Source organism: Columba livia, chromosome 2 (genome assembly GCF_036013475.1).
Source record: "Columba livia isolate bColLiv1 breed racing homer chromosome 2, bColLiv1.pat.W.v2, whole genome shotgun sequence".
Classification (NCBI taxonomy): Eukaryota; Metazoa; Chordata; class Aves; order Columbiformes; family Columbidae; genus Columba; species Columba livia.
Genome location: NC_088603.1, coordinates 98,568,124 through 98,585,603, shown reverse-complemented (window position 1 = coordinate 98,585,603; position 17,480 = coordinate 98,568,124). Strand labels below are relative to the sequence as shown.

Genomic DNA, 17,480 nt, shown 5'->3' with positions numbered 1-17,480 from the left:
CAGTGCTCCGGAGCACACCATTCAAACCAGTTTATATCCAAGTGCTGTAGATTCAGAGGTCTTTCCATTTTCAGCATGCTCCTCCTGCACCCAACAGAAAAAGAATACTCAAATCCAAGTAATTTCAACTGAATTTTATTTCCACTAGGAATGATTCCACAGTAAGAGAAAAAAGCTGTCCCAGATATGGCCATTTACAACAGCTGAACATTCTGATCTTATTATTTTAATTAATAGAATCATTTTGGTTGGAAGAGACACTCAAGGTCATCGAGTCCAACCATTAACCTAACACTGGCACTAAACCACATCCTTAAGAATCTCATCTACATGTCTTTTAAACACCTCCAGGGATGGCAACTCAGCCACTTTCTGCATTTCAAAAACAAACAAACAAAAAGATGTTTCGATTTTTATTTTCTGTATTACAGGAACAGAATTCAGAATTTCATACCAACTAAAAGATGCTTTTACTGATCAAGTTCACCTTCATTAAGCAGACATTAACATTGTCCCTATCATAGAGTAAATGAGCTGTAAGAGCTCTGGTTCTGTCTCTGCTTCTGATAACATATTGAGAGGCATTCTAGAAGTTCTCCACAATTTCTTTAAAACAGCATTTTGTGTTTTAATTTCTTGAATTGTCATATAACCTCTTTCATTCCTGTGTGTGTTCATAGAACAAAACTAACCAATTTAATTGCTGCTTTCTTTATTACCCTTACTTTTATGGTATCTTGCATTCCATGATATGAAGATGTGAAACCATCAGGATGAGGATCCTCAATTCCATCCAGATCTCAAAAAAAAAAGTAAGTTAACATTAAAAGGTTCATTTACCATCTGGCCCCAGCACATCTATGTTGTACCAGCATTTGGCTGCAAAACTGAAAAGCTATATTTAGAACCACTGAATGCTACCGAACATCACAAGCAGGAAGCAAATTTTAATTACACAATTTAACTTTAATTTTTTTCCCCCAAGCACAGTAATTTGTATCCATACAAAATATTTGTCATTATCCTACAAAAGTAGTAGTCATTGATATTTAGATCCTTGCACTCAGTCAAAAAGACTACTACTTGATTTGGAAAAAAGTTCACGTTAAAAGAGCCTGAACTGAAGGACTGTATAAGCCAGCTTTCATTTCATTCTCCTGATGCTGGGATAAGGAAGGACAAAAGATACTTTTGCTGCAGATTTGCAAATATCTGCGCCTCTTAACCATTGTCTGGTTAGATCTCTTGGGACATATTCCCGAATTTGCAAGCACGGCCGATCTCTGTTGACTTTGTTAAAGCTTCCAATTATCTATGCTTCCTAAATTCACTATAGTCCAGGCACTTCTCAACTCAGAACTAGACTGACAGCACTGAATGTTTATTATTAATCTTTATTTTAAAAAATTGTGGACACCTATTCTTAACCCTTAAATAGGAGAGGATTTTTTATTACAAAAGCTTTTGAGCCAGGCCTAGCAGCCACAGGGAATAACATCCAAGTATTTGTTGTAGGATGAATTTATACTGCTGATGGCAGTAGGTCATTCTGCTGATAACTCTTTGTAAAAGAACCAACAATAAGAAATTATCAGACTATCAGTGTACGGTATTTAATGATATTCAGAAAAAAAAACTGTTACTTGTTTTAAAAGTATGCTTTAACATGGAAAGAAAGAACATGAGCTTTACAACCTTTCCACAAATACAGAAATTTCAGCTATATGGATAAATAAATAACAAGTTATTAATTAAAATGACACTGTACAAAATTTGAACATAACAACCTCAGCTACAATGAGTTCATATTAAGTAAAACAACAAACTTGCAGAAAGTAAGCATTGCTACATTAACTCTATTAACTACCATGACACACTGTGCTGCCGTTACTTGGTCTTCTCAGAGTTCCATTTTCAGTCAGGATCCTTGCAACATTCGGAATATCGATTCCTTAGTAAAAGGCAAACAAAGCTGAACATAAGTGGTTTGATGATAAAATACATTTAAAAGCACAAGTTATGCTGAAACATTTACATGGTGACGTAAGTTGGGATCTTACTAAATGAAAAATACCATAACTGTCAATAATCAGAATATGCCTGGAAACTGTAACTGTATGATATTAACAGCTCTACTGGTTCAGCTAAAGGGTCTGTCTTGCACCTCTACTCTGACTCTGAAAGATCTGCAGCTGATAATCAGGAAAGCATGACCAGAAATGCTTGATTTTATCATTGTAACAATAAGTCAAAGAGTTCTCTTCTGAAGAGAAGCATAAGGCCACATTGCTTTGATTAAACTAATGCCCATGGCTTTAGGAAAAGACGAAGCAGAAGAGATACAGGGACTGCTGAAGTGGTCTAATAAACATTCAGCACCCATAACCAAATGCTAAGGGAAGAGCAGGGCAAGTTTCCCTGATGCTTGGTGGGGTGTGAGAATACTATGTTCTTCCCATATCAGATCATTTTCAGCTCAGGAAATTTTCCAAGTCTGATATGGCAAACTTTTCAGTATCCCTCTTCCAAACACTTGCCCAGTTTGGCCCAGACAGTGAAGACAAGGACACATGTCACATTTTTGTATCCACAGCATCCTTTTGCTCAGAGTTCCACAGATCATCCACCTACTACTGCATGAAGAACCATCGCTTTCTGCCAGATACAGGCAAAGCATGAGTTTATGCAACAGAAAAACGACAACTCCCATCTTTATTTCCATTCTTTCCTTAATTCCTTGTATTCAGCATATTCTTCTGACTGATAAGTTGGCATTTCCACTGATCTGATGAGGAGCTTTTGAAATTCATCAGTCAACCAACACTTCTAACTGTTTTGAATTTGACTAAATCATGTCATCCAGATACTCATCCCTTTTTCCAGGTCATTTGTGAAGATACTAAACAGCACAGGTCTTAAACATAGGCCCACAGTTCTCTACTGGAACCTCTTTTCATTTCATTATAAAAAGTAATTGTCCATTTGCTATCTGTTTATTATTTTAACATTGCAAGGATTTGCCTCTTTTCCCACAGCCAGTTAGTCCCCTTAAAAGTCTCTGATTAGAGTACCTATCAAAAGCTTTGTGGAATTCCAAACAAACTGTATGAAATGGATCACCTTTATCTGACTCCTTTGCTGACCCCTTTCAAACAACACCAGGGGGTTTGTACAGAAGGTTTCCTTATCACAAAAGCCATATTAATTCCCCACCAACCACTCCAAGCAGATCATTTTTTTTCCAGGCATTCGCTAATTCCTACCTTGTTTTTCTAAACAATTTCTATTCACCTCTGCAACAGAAGCTAGAAGTTTCAAAGATCACCTGGAACTCTGTACTGATTTTGGCTGGGTTGGATTTAACTTTCTACATAGCAGCCGACATGGTGCCGTGTTTGGGATTTTTGGCCAAAACAGTGTTGATAACACACCAGTGTTTTGGCTGTTGCTGAAGGCTGCTTGTACAGCTTCAAGGCTTTCTCTCTTTCCCACTCTGCACTCCCACAGTGATTAGGCTGGGCATGAGAAAAAGACTGGTAGAGGACAAAGCTGAGACAGCTAAACCAAACTGGCCAAAGGGGATATTCCATACATCATACTCAGCAATAAAAACTGACAAGGCAAGACGGTGGGGGTTGGGTTCTAAAGCGGCTGTTGCTCAGGACTGGTGTGGCACCAGTCTGCTGAGCAATTAATTGTCTTTGCATCACTTGTTCCCCTCCACTTATTAGTGCCAGAGTTAGGTTATGATTGGACTCAATGATCCTGAGTGTCTCTTCCAACTGAAATGATTCTATGATTCTATTAAACTGTCGTTATCATAACCCATGAGTTTTCTCTGCTTTCGTTCTTCCTATTCCTGCTTCCCTGTCCAGCTGCTGAGTGAGTTGGGGAGGCAAAGAGCAAGCAGCTGTGTTCAACACAAAACAAAACTTTAAATAAAGGAGAAATATACATAAAAGAGAACCATGTTTGCCACCCACAAATTTTCAGGTTCCAAAGGGGGCTTTGTGGGAGAAATCACTACCTTCAGTAACTTCACCATTTTGTTCTGCAGGTCCCTAGGACTAGGTGATATTCATGGAAGAGCAATAACGATTCGCAACTTTCATGGTTTTATGTTGTTAATTTCTTTCAGAACTTCCTTTCCAAGAATATTCTACTGAGCTGTGTGTGCATACAGATGCCCAAAGAGAACTTATGTCACAGATTGCAGTATCTCCAGTTTCTTCCCCAGTGAGCACTCTGCAAAGAATATCTTAAGCTGCTCTACCACGTACTCATCTTCAGGGTTCTTATTTTATCCTGATGATCCTAAACACACTCTGAGAAGCTTAGAAATGTACACAGGAAGGTTCTGAAGAAGGGCCAGCAATTGACTGAAGATGTGGGAAGGTTTAGTAGCTGAAACTCATTAGAAAAAACAAAAGAAAGACTACTTTTCTCCGATTCATTATTAAGTCTATGTTACTGTGCAAATACAGTTCCTTCAGCAATCAGTAAATAAAAATTTCTTTGTTGTTGGCATTCCTAAAGCCAGCATTTCACCAGAGACAAAAGATTGTTTTTTTTTTCTAATAGCAATATGCTTGATTTTAGTTTACTATCTCTCACCACATAAATATTACGATAAACAAATGAGAAAAGAATTTTAAAAGCAATTCAGCAATTATTAACACCTTCGTGGGAAGGCAGCCATTTTGAAATACCATTCCTAAACTGAATCCTGTAAAAGTTAAAAGGGGGAAGTCTCTTCAGCCCTCCTTAATACCTCAATGTTCTTTGACCTACATAGTCCTTAATATTTCATAGAGCTAACAAAATGTTAGGTATATTTTTATATACATGTATTTGTGTGTATGCATGTACACATGAATTACCTCTGAAAGCTGGATTTGCTGCTACTATTTTGTGTAGAGTAGCAGTAACTTCTTGAACATTAGTATTTCTTAAGCTGTTCAAAAATTCAGTAGTGATGTTGTCCTCATATACTGTTTCCAAAGAGCCAGCTGAAGAGTTTTGGGGTTCATCTTCTTAATTTACTGACAAGGATTGTTTGGCTGACTGGCTGCTTGAATAGCCTTAAAGAAGAGAAATATTTTTTTCAGTAAGAAAATATTCTGAAGAGTCCTCATTACTTATATCTCTAAATAGGGCTTTTCCAAACAAGCATCTCCAGTCTGGCACAGCAGCATTGCTGATAGGGTTCACACCTGACTTTCTTACATGTTCATACAACTGAGAGTGAGGAATGCTTTCCTTTTACAGAAAATCGTGGAGACATGAGGGTGGGGGGCTGGATGAAAGCTATTTCCATTATGCTTGCAAAAACAAAGTAAAAGTTCCAAGTCTCATATATTGTATGTCATTATTTTAATTAGCATTGTATTAATTTAGGTTTTCAAAACCTAATCTTCCTAGAAAAAAAAAAAACAAACAACAAAATAGTCTCACTAGTATTCTGGGTATTTTGCCTGTCCAAGCATATGACTGTACTTCATATGCTTGAGAAAAATAACCATTTGTTAATATCAAGAAGGAGGGGACCTCTAACAAATCCAAGATTCTTTGAAAAGATTCATCAGAAGCACTGAGGCCAAGTAGCTGTAATATTTACATGTTATTAATACAAAGAATTATCCGTCCTATACAACGTAATTTTGTTTTCGCTAACATCTTGATTGGACTAGACCTGCATTAAGCCTCTTCTAAACCAAGAAGAGAATGAAATGGGGAGAAAAAAAAAAAGCCAGAGTTCAACTTTGAAAGCCTCCTTAGGAAGAGTTGCCTCTGGATAGAGAAAAGTCAGAGTCAATACTAAATTTCTCCCCAAATGTTACAGTTAAGCAAGATGAATGTTTTCTGAATAGTCTGGCCATTCTAACATTTGTAGAGGATCGAAGAAAAAACCGACAACAAACTATTAATTTATGCTACTTGACCCTGGCTTTATTCTGCTCTTATCTCTGCTTCTAGAGAAGCAGGAAGAAAAGGCTTACTAAAATTTATGCAAGGTTTAGTGTTAAGATTAAAGCACATTCAAGGTTACAAAGCTAACATTACCAGTATCAGCGTCACTAATATCTGCTGAAGTCAGGTCAGACCATTCTGTGTAATATTCCAGTGCTGCTTCTCCATTATATTCAGCATCTATGAGGTCCTATGAGTTTGAAAAAAGTTGTGTTCAGAACTTCATTAAGATAATCTCTTGAAACAATGAACTACTACATTTTTATTGATCACAAGCCAAATAAAAGACCAGTATTTCTGCTACCAAATCTGAAAAATCAAGCATTTCTTTCAAAATCATGCAACTGATAATGAACTTCTATGTATACACTGGTCATGGTGTCTCTCTACATTTGAAAAAGCACTGTATCAGGACAAGAAGTGATACTTTTAGACCCTAACTCTTAACCTGTCAGGTCTAAAAAAGGAAACATTTCACATACAGAGTAAAACATTTAGTTAAAAAAATACCAGTTGAAAGATCACAGTTTAGAAAACTAAAAACAAACAAACAAACAAACAAACAAACAAATGAAAACAAAAAACCCACAACCACCTGATGTGGTTCTACAACTAGTACTTAGGAGTTACATCAGTTAGAACTGGATTGTTTTGTAACAGAGTAACAGATTTTGCCTTCTTCCCATATGAATAAAACAACAAAATCCTATATGGAAAAAACAGCAGGAGTAAGTAAGCTTAATGAGGAAGTAAAAAGCAGTAAATAATTAAAGAGAACTATAGACATGGAATTTATTATGGAGAAGTACTGCCTTTGGGGCAGAAAGAACACAACAGAGGAAAGATGGAATATGAGGAACAAAGATAAACTTTATAATAAAGTCCTGAATTAAGAAAGGCCTTTGAAGACAAACGAAAAAATACCAAACAAAACTAACTTTCTTGAAGTGTCACCTGTGTGATTCTCTCCAGCTTATTGGCTGATACTTACCTGTATTTGGCATTATCTGCCTAAGTTCACCCTTTAAATAAAAAAGTAGTTAAGTAGCTGTTGTGGTGAATGCGAGGTCTGTTCAGCACTGACAATTGTGCAAGAAACGCTGGGAGGGGATAAGGAATAATATTTCCAATGGCAAAGGTGTTGAATGGATCACCACCAAGACGAATGTTCCTACCATCCCTGTTGACAATAGGGGAATGAACAAGAAGTCATTCCAAGAGTAGTAACTGTGGAGATTATAGTATAGTGGAGTATAAACTGAAGGTGTAGGCAATGCAAGTCACAATCTTAAAGAAATACTCAAAACACCTCCATGCTATGCCTATGTAAAGAAAAAGCAGTCAAAAGTAATAGCAGAGAGGGTGAAAAAATGTGTTTCTAATAGTGGAGGAAGAAAGAGACCTCAAAGGGAAGAGTCCAAAGAGTAGGACCAAACAGTTGTGTAAGAAAGAAAATGGATGTCAATAATGTTTGATTACATGGTGAACAAAGTGAAGGCTGGGAAAGGAAATGGGACACAGAAGAAGAGTGTTAGGGAGGTCAGTGGAGATGAGAAAAACTTAAGTTAGAATCAAAGAGGGCAAAAATAGCAGAAAATTATAAATTTAAGAAAAAGCATGGGATATAAGAGGCAAGATGATGTTTTAGTTTCTATCAAAAAAAAAATCAAGCACCCTTGAACAGGAAGTATTAAGACTCCTCAACATAAAAGCTATAAGTTTATCCTGTCATCACTAGAAAAATTTAAGTATTTAATGGCTAACATTAACAATACAGTGTCCATATCAATTTTGTTTAAACTATCTGTAATAACAAAAATGCATAGTCCCAGGAATCTACAGATTAGTGGAACAAAACCAAACCAAAATCCGCATTACTTTGTTTGATGCAGCCTGCTGATGATATTCCACCAGCGCATCTGTAAGGGTCTGTGTTACTTTCAGGATAAATGAAGCATCATCTCCATTCAGAATCTCAAAACTTTACTAGGATAAAAAGAAAAAAAATAATAATACACAATATAAAATTTTTCCCTCTGAAAGGATGAAGTATCACAATGTATAAAAAAAACCCTGCAGGAGCCTCATTTTTTAGGCTTCTATTCTTCTGTCAGACATGGCTGAATTTACAAAGCAAATCAAGTTTTTACTTTTAATCCCATAAATTGGAGGGTGGGAAGTGGAGGAGGATCCTAACAGAAGGAAACTGTAGCTACCCAAGAGAGCCCTTTGAAAAGAAACAACCCAAGAAAATGCTTGGAAATACATACAGCTTTTCTTCAAGTGTTTTAATCTCTTTCCAAGATACCTGAATACAAATGAATACATGCAAATTTCCTGAGGCAATGTAGTCAGAACCCATTTATCTAGAAAGTAGAAAAAAACCCAGAATGCTACTGAATTTAAAAATATATGCCACCTTGCCTTATACTAATGTTCTTCCCAAAAAAGCCTAAGGAAAAAGCAACCTTTGAAACTCTGAATCTCTAGTAGGGGACCAAGTTCTAACACTAACAGTCCTCGCAAAGAGAGCTACATGTATCATCCTCTTACCTATAATAATAAAGTTCTGCTGAAAATACTTCAATGGGCACGATGCAACAGAACTGCAGGTCTGTCCTAACGATTTGAAGTCTTCTGGATTAGAACCAAACACCTTTAAACTCACCAGAGAATTGAAAAATAATAAAAAACTAGCTGTGAGTTCATACATGACAGCATAATAGAGATTATGTTATATTTTTAACACTAAGAGTAATTATCTCTCCTGGTTTGCACAAGTTATATTTAAGTAAGATCTTATCAAAAACTAGGTGGAAAAAGAAAATTAAACTTGGGCAAAGATATCTCCTCTATCAGGTAGTAAAAGAAATTCAATTATTTTAATGACAAAGCAGAGGATACTGATTTTCACAGTTAAATTTTCCACTTCATAAGAAACATGCAGCTTTTAAAAAATTACTGTAGACGCTAATATTAAAAAATTTTCAAACTTTCCAAAACAGAACATTTTTCCAATCCTCTGTTGTTCTTGGAGGACAATCATACTAAGCAAGAGGATGCCTCAAAACAAATTCAAAGTTTGTTAGCAATGTGCAATCTTCACATCTAATAATTCCCTACTAGAAAGGGGGAAAAAAGATTTTATGATAGTCAATAGTGCATAAATTACCATGCAGTAGCTGAGTCACAGTGACTATCAGTAAAGATTTTTGTACAATTTGTCACTGATACTTTTAATAAAATCACCATTTCTGTATGTATGACCAAAAATGTTGTTAATACATCTAACAACTGGCAACTGCTGGTTTTCAACCCATTGGTTGTATCCCTGCTGTGAATGTGTACATAATGCATATTTCCAATAACTGAACAGAATTCGGATAGTCTGCCACTTACTTTACAAACAGATTAGAGGTTTTTTAGTTTATGTTGTTTGTTGTGGGTTTGTTTTCTTTTCTTTTTTTTTTTCTTTTTGGTTGGTTGGGTTTTATGTTTTGTTTTGTTTGATTATACAACTCATATTTTATTTCTTAAAAAATGATTATTTCCTTTCTGCATATCTCAGATATTTTTCTTCATTCTACTTCTTTCTGTCATTTAATTACATCTTTTCAAATTCCCCATTTGAAAACCATAGGCCAATTATAAAAGAAGGGAAAAGAAAGAGAAAAGGTCATTTTACTTAATCATGTAGTTCAGGAGTGGAGTTAAGCTATAGTTGAGAAAAACACATTAGTTTTCAATACAAGTCATTCCTCTGAGAGTAAACCAGTACTTTGGCAAAAACCCTGTCCAGGAACTTTAAAATTAATAGATACACCATAAATTCAATGATATTAATTTTATTCTGAATCCTACCTTCTGACAAAATATGTTGTTAGATTAGCAAACTGCCTAGATTTTGGCTTTCATGTTAATTGCTACATTTTAAACTTAGTAATGCTGTGATTTTTTTTTTCAAAAATTACATCGCAACGTAATATTTAACACTCACTAAGTAACTCAACAGTTCCTCTTGACTCATGAATTCTTCAGGATTTGCTGTAAAGTCTTGCTGTTTAGCACTAAAAGAAAAAAAAAAGTCCACACATCTATTATGTGTAGCAATTCTAAAATTAAACATTAATTAATAAAACATGTACATGTGTTTACATGACAAAGTAGGAAAAAGCCTTGTCCTTAATAGTTTTGCATATTTGAAAATTTATTTATTCATTGCAAAGGCAAACACCATTGAAGCAATTATTGAAGTAATTATTTCCCCAACTATTTGTAAACTGGAGCTACACATTCACAGAAAAATATTCACCTCAACTTCCTCATTTTCTTCCTGTGGTGGTTTATTGGTCTCACACCTTAATAAATACATACATAAATGAAACAGTATAGAGTTAATTGATCTATCAAAAAAGTGTAGCCAGTCAATAACTGTTAATCCATTTAAATTCCTGACACACTCCTAATAGAGAAGTTCTGACACACTCTGAGAGGTCACACATTATTCCCTTGCAAAAATCCCAGTGGTCCCAGATATCATCATTAAAATTATTTATGAGGGTTTTTTTAGTGTGATTAGCTAGTACCCTAGTTCTAAAACCCAGAATTAAGAAAAAAGTTTGACACTGGTAGTAAAAGCTATGAGCTTTTCGTATTTGTTGCAGAAAGACAAGGCCCCTAATTACAGTATGATTTTTATCAGCACTTCACAAACTTGCCTTTACAAAAATTCAGCCATAAAAATAAGTATTTTACAATGTAGCCACAAAGCTACTGGGCATACAAAGATTCACATGGCTAGAAGTTACTAACCCGTATTTCCACTGTTTTGCAACTACAGCTACCATAGATGCATTCCATCACTTTGCAAGCCCAGGAACCAGGGCTGAGTGTGGCTGTTTGTTTGTTTTCCTGTTTGTTTTTAATTAACCAAAACCATATGATTGCCAAGACTAAGCCCTGCTCATTCTTGAAATCTTTATTAGGAATCAAAAGTGTCGTAAAAGCAGATGATACACTTAACTCAAAATAAAATAATTTACTTCTTTGGATGACTGTCTGTGCAGAACTTCACTACAAAGAAATTAGAAGTAATAGAAATTCCCAGACTGGTAATGCAGAATCTTTCAAGACCATTTGACTGCTCGCTGACAATGAGAATCTGATCTTACTCCTTTTAAGAAACTGTATATTGAGTTCACATCTCTCAAAAGTCTCACAAAAATGAACAGTACAGGAACAAGCTGAAGCCCTAATTTAGTAACTAACCTCCAAATTAGTCTCTTGCTGAAAGACCTGTCGGCTCTTAGTTACCCAGGGTCTATCTGAACAACTGGATTAAAAGAACAACGTTAAGGGATTTTCCAAAGGATGCTGTTCTTAAAACTTCAAGTATGGAACTGAACAATGAGGATCTGCCTCTGGTAGAAACAGACAGCAGCATTTCCAGATGTGGATGTCTGAGCTTTTGTTATTTCCCTATTTTTGATGTTTTCATGAATTAGTTCACTCTTCAGATTAAGAACTGTTACATTTATTTGAAAGCCAGACAAATGAATACAAAGATTCATAAACCTGGACTTGAATCTGGTTTCAGTTTATCCTTTTCCTTAATGGTTGCCCACAGAGAGACAGAATTCCTACAAAAAGACATTTCAGGAACAAGAAAACCTCTCCTTTTACTGGATAACAGTAAACAAGAAAAAGGTGTTTGCCCTCCATGTCTGGGAGAGATACTACTGGTTTAAGGTTATGAACCATTCCAAGAGGAAGTCATTAGAGCAAAACCAAATAACTTATTGTTGGAACAAAAGTCTTATGTTTGGGTTGCTGCATGTATAGCCCTTATCAAACGCTCTCCTGTGGTTTCTGGTGTTGCACAAAGATGACTGATGTTGGAGATACCCCCTCACACAAAGGCTGATAGTTCAAACTACACTCATGATACTGTTATTAATAAAGATGTTTGCAAACAGCAATCACAGTTTCACAATTTTAGAACCACGCTAATTGTTCCTCCATGAAATCTTTGTAAAGATGAACTCCAGTTGTTACAGATATTTACTGATTATCTTTTCCCTTTTAAAATTAGTTCATATACCACTCTAATTATCTAACATGAACCTATAACAGAGGGGTTTTTAAACCATGATGGAACATTGTTTTTGAACTTGTAATACAAGAGGATTATCGCTTAAGGATAACACAGTTAAATATAAAAAATAGCTGCATCTAGAGCAAAATCTGAGGTCAATTTACATACACTGGGTTTTCTGTTGAGGAGAAAAGTTTACAGCTGAGCACAATTTCGAACAACAAGCATTTCACTATTACAGCATGCCCTTCTTCCTCACAGCACACTCTGGGCAAATTCAGTGTACACAGGTATCGTCTATAACATTTTCCTTTGAGTAAATTTAAAGGGTTTCACTTTATAAAGGTGGTGTGTTTGTTTGTTTGTTTTACTTTTCCGAGTTGCTACCTTTGCTGCCTTCTTCAACCTTGTTGCCTTTGTTGCTTTCAACAGCCTTATTAGGTTCAACCTTCTCATCTGGTTTTGCCTGTTCTTTATTATTTTTTTCCTGCTCCTCTTGAACATTATTTTCAGCTAAACCAACAAAATCAGTATATTTACTAGTGATTATCCAATATTTTAATTTAAAATTATTCTTTGCTTAGATTTTTTTAAAAAGATAATATCAATAAAACCTGAAGGTGAAAGTAAGGTATCTTGTGAAGAAATAAAATAAAAACTGAACCTAAAAATGAAAGGTTTGGTTCAGTCATGAAGCACAAGTTTGTATTTCTGATCAGAAATACTCAGAATGAGAGTAATTATAATGCATTTATACAGAATTATATTTAGACAGAATCCTAATCTCACCTTTGACATTAAGTCTACACTCAAGCAACTTCTGATGCTTCTTTAATTACATGTTGTTCGCTGATTTTTATATTTAAATTCTGGGTTTGCTTTCAAGAAAACAAGCATTAATCAAATATTTTAGATGTCGTTCATAAAAAAAAAAGAAACTATCCAATCTATTTCCTTTTTAATCTTCTTGTACTCTAAATTGTCCGGGATATAGCTGTTCCTATTTCTTTTTCCTCACACTGAAGAACAGCCCAAAAAGAGTCTGTGCACCTTCCCCCAAAAATATGCATAGTAAAAATTTCTAATTATTAATCTTGTCTTGTTTCGGTTCTAAAGTATCCAGTGACATGAAGCAAAACTGGATGGTTTTTTATTCACAAATGCTGGGATTATTCTTTCGTCTACCACAGACCCCAGTGCCTTCCAAACACTGCAAATTCACTTTGCATAGCAGAACATAACTCTAGAAGCTATAAACAAGCACAGAAGAGTAAATAATTAATACATTGTTGAAAGTAAAAAAAAAATTGAAATAATTTTTCTCTAACTTTGTAAAAATAAGGATGGAAAAACGCCAGAATCTATTCAATCTGTTTTTTCTTCATTACTAAGAGACATATCCACATGCTGAACTTTTGCTTTTGAGGGGCTGTTATCTGCTTTAGGATCTAAACTGACACACTTGAAATGTAGCACAATGGACGTTATCTTGATAGAAGAGGGTTCTAAAACTGCACTTCAATTGCAATTTGCTGTTTCTGCACACTATTAGTTACAAACATTAAGAATAATTTTATAATCATTATTATGTGAGGGCATATTAAATATGAACTACAAATTAATATAAAAGTTTTAAATATTTTATACTCTGATTATAATTACATACATAAATTTCTTAAAATAAGTAAATATTATATATGGTAGAATGCCACATAGCTGTGTGTAAAATTAGACACATTAACCAAAATCTTACAGTCAAGAAATGTTATTTGAATAGGATTCAACTTACTTCAGAACACTTTCCTCGATTCAAAATGGATATCTTTCCTCTTCAGAGCATGACACTGCTAATCTAGATCATTATAGAAATAATCTTCTCATTACTTTTATTGAGCTATTTTAAGACACCATTTACATCCCGATATGCATTAAAATTAAGTAAATTAGTTTTAATTCAAATTTATTTTTCATGCAGGTCTGAGAATGAGTGTCTTGTAGTAATTTGTAGAATGCAGTTGTCCTGTCTGTCCATCTGGATGACATTGTACTACAATGAGTTTTGAAAGAGTTGTAAGCTGAGTGGAGAAGTCCCAGAGATACCGCATTCCTCCAATTTTGTGAGTATTAATGGCTAGTTACACAGAAAGCTTTCTTCCACAGAAAAGAGCTATAGCTGTGCTTTAGGAGCTCCAGCTGACTTTCTGGACTGTAAATTAAATACACACATGGAGCTCCAACCTGCTTCTTTTGCCCCGTTCACCAAAAGCCCCATGAGCAGTTAGCACTGCAGAGACTACAGCAATTACCAGATAAAAAGAATTCCTAGGTAAAGGGGAAGCAAGGGGCAGCTGGGATGGAAAAAGGGAGAGAGAACAAAGCCCTATAGATCAGGTCTGTGTAGTTATGTTGCCCGTGGAAGAACTTGTTCATCTATCAATTTTTCAATATAAACCATACAAAATGCAGCTTAAAACATAAGCACAGACTACAATTACTGACCAAATATTTTAATTTGCCCTTAAATCAAGCTGATTTAGATTAAAGGGAGTTTACCCAAATTAGAAACATACAATTTACATCTGACTGAGCAAACTTACATGCTTGCCATCTTCTCCTCATTATTGGAGAATCTGTAACAACCTAAAAATAAAACCTGTTTATGTTAGCTATTTTGTGGATAAAATGTTTCCATAGGTATTTCATTAGAGTTAAATACTATTTTTTTTTTTTAAGGGTATATGACCAGTAGTGTAAATCCCTGAGTGGATATTCAAAAGCCTGGACACTTATTTACCACAATTAAATTTTTGTTAGAGCTAAAAAAATGAAATACCTGGTTTCAGAAAATATAGCAGTAAAACTAAACCAGATTATGCACACTCTATTTAAAAGTTCCTTAAATCAAGGATTGATTTGCTATGGATGTAGTGAAACTGTTCCTAGAGAAACAAAAAATTCTGCAAAATATAAATGGAATTAATTATCTCTATATCCATGAACATAGCTCTAAAGTAAAGTATACAGTCTTGAGTAAAAACACTTGAATTTATTACACAGGCCAAAAGAAAAATCACTGCCAATAGCCAGTTTTGTTTTTCTTTTTAAGCTGATGTTAAAAATGAAGGATATGCAGACAGATTGAATTTGATGTTCAGAAATCTCTCTCTTCTAGAGCATTCACTCTAGATGAGAGACTTGATCTTCCAATATTCCCATACTTTTTTTAATCCAAAAATAGTAGGATCAGTACAGGCTCTCATCCGCAAGCCTAGCTGTGATAATATCACAAAGAAAGAAATACAGGTCTCTTTTTCAGATGGGCAGGACATAAGGAGATTAAACACAGTAACGCTGTGCACTCTGCTTTGAAACTGAGACATAGCCCACGCACATTAAGTAGCTTTAGCAAGAGATCCTGCCAAGAAACACTACTTACCAAGCAGGATGTTGACAGACATTGGAATTGATGGAGAAAACAGATTTAATGTATACCATAAAGAACACTAAGCACTTGAATAAGCTTGTCATGAATCAGAATGGTAAGGTACAGCTCAAGAAGAAACTTTGCCACTATGATGCCCAGATAAAGGTGGTAAACTTTTCTCAATACTACTGTGGTATAAGCATCAACAGAAGCAATATTAAGATGTCTTCTTAAGAACATGCTTCTAAGGTGCAGCTCCCCAAGAATGTAAGCTTGTGGCACTCCTGGGATCCCATGGCATTGCTGATAATCTCATATCTACCTGTAAATTCCCTCATTTCCCTTTGTACTATCAAGATTTCTACCTGGCTCCTCTGAGAGTTGCCACAAGGTGCTAGCAAAAACTAATTCAGAAAAGTCATAGTTTCCTAGCAACAACAAAACAAATTATTTTACACACACACAGAGCTGGAAATTGATTAAATATTAGTATGTTATTTGTGCACTCTAGAGTTGTGTTTCTGTAGACTCAGGTAGCATGAGTGTTATTTCAAACAAGAGAAATACTTACGATGGGAGTGACCAATGGGAATTGTGTCCAGAGTAAACATAAAATCAGAGAATGTCCTGAGTTGGAAGGGACTCACAAGGATCACGAAATCCAGCTCCTGTCCCTGCATGTGACAACCCCACAGTTCACACCGTGTGTCTGAGGGCGTTGTCCAGTTTCTTCTTGAACACTGTCAGGCTTGGGGCTGTGATACCTCCCTGGGGAGCCTGTTCCAGTGCTCCACCACCCTCTGGGGGAAGAACCTTTTCCTCATGTCCAACCTGAACCTCCCCTGGCACATCTTCCTCACATTCCCTCGGGTCCTGTCACTGGTCACCAGGGAGAAGAGATCAGCGCCTGCCCCTCCTTCTCCCCTTGTGAGGAAGCTGTAGCTGCCATGAGGTCTCCCCTCAGTCTCCTCTTCTCCAGGCTGAACAAACTAAGTGACTTTAGCTGCTCCTCATACGGCTTCCCCTCCAAACCCTTCACCAACTTCGTGGTCCTCCTCTGAACACTCTCCAGTAGCTTTATAACCTTTTTATCCTGTGTTGCCCGGAACTGCACCCAGTGCTCCAGGTGAGGCCGCACCAGTGCAGAGCAGAGCGGGACAATCACCTCTCCCGCCCGGCTGGCAATGCTGTGCTGGATGCACCCAGGACACGGGTGGTCCTCTTGGCTGCCAGGGACACTGTTGGCTCATGTTCAACTTGCCGTCAACCAGAACCCCCAGACCCGTCTCCACAGAGCTGCTTTCCAGCACCTCGTCCCCCAGTCTGTATGTACAGCCAGGGTTGCCGTGTCCCAGGTACAAAATTTGGCACTTGCCCTTGTTGAAACTCACGCAGTTGGTGATTGCTCAGTTCTCCAATTTGTCCAGATCCCTCTGCATGGCCTCTCTGCCCTTGAGAGTGTCGACAGCTCCCCCAAGTTTTGTGTCATCAGCAAACTTACTAAGCAATCCTTGAGTCCTGAGTCTAAGTCATTTGTGAAGATATTGAAGAGTGCTGGACTTAAGATGGACCCCTGTCGAATGCTGAAAAAGTTATGAAAATGACAAAAAGCATTTGTAATAAAGGTTAATAAAGCAAGATCTTCCTATCATCCAAAGTAGTTTTGTCCACCATAACAGAAATTACTTTTTTAATAAATATAAAACTTCTTGAATTATTAAAGAAATGTACCTTTATTTGTTTTCTTCCCTCTTCTCAATTGTTAATGCAACTTGCCTAACTTATCTGTTCATTTCGGAGCCTTTACCCCTAGCTTCATCAGATTCTGCTATCTCAGGATAATGTTGTTTCTAGAAAAGGAAATGCAAATCCTGAAGTCACACTTCATCCTATGCAACTCTTTCCAGATCTAGCACAGCTAAAAATCATGGATAAAAAAAAATCAACTTTTATATATACATAGTAGAACTTATTAAAATGATTGTGTATAGA

The 17,480-nt window shown here is 36.1% G+C and overlaps 1 long non-coding RNA gene across 2 annotated transcripts in view; it reads right to left on the bottom strand.

Annotated features, from left to right (window-relative positions):
* Window positions 1–119: 119 nt before the first annotated feature.
* The window catches only part of LOC110363213 (uncharacterized), a 25,740-nt gene continuing 8,379 nt past the window's right edge, over window positions 120–17,480 (bottom strand). For both annotated transcript variants that reach the window (XR_010470388.1, XR_002421140.2), the window contains 8 exons: window positions 17,220–17,338; window positions 13,854–17,071; window positions 9,968–10,037; window positions 8,524–8,633; window positions 7,849–7,956; window positions 6,064–6,160; window positions 4,881–5,081; window positions 120–1,951 (listed from right to left, as the gene is read on the bottom strand). This is a non-coding gene — a long non-coding RNA (uncharacterized LOC110363213). The remainder of the gene's footprint in view (window positions 1,952–4,880; window positions 5,082–6,063; window positions 6,161–7,848; window positions 7,957–8,523; window positions 8,634–9,967; window positions 10,038–13,853; window positions 17,072–17,219; window positions 17,339–17,480) is intronic.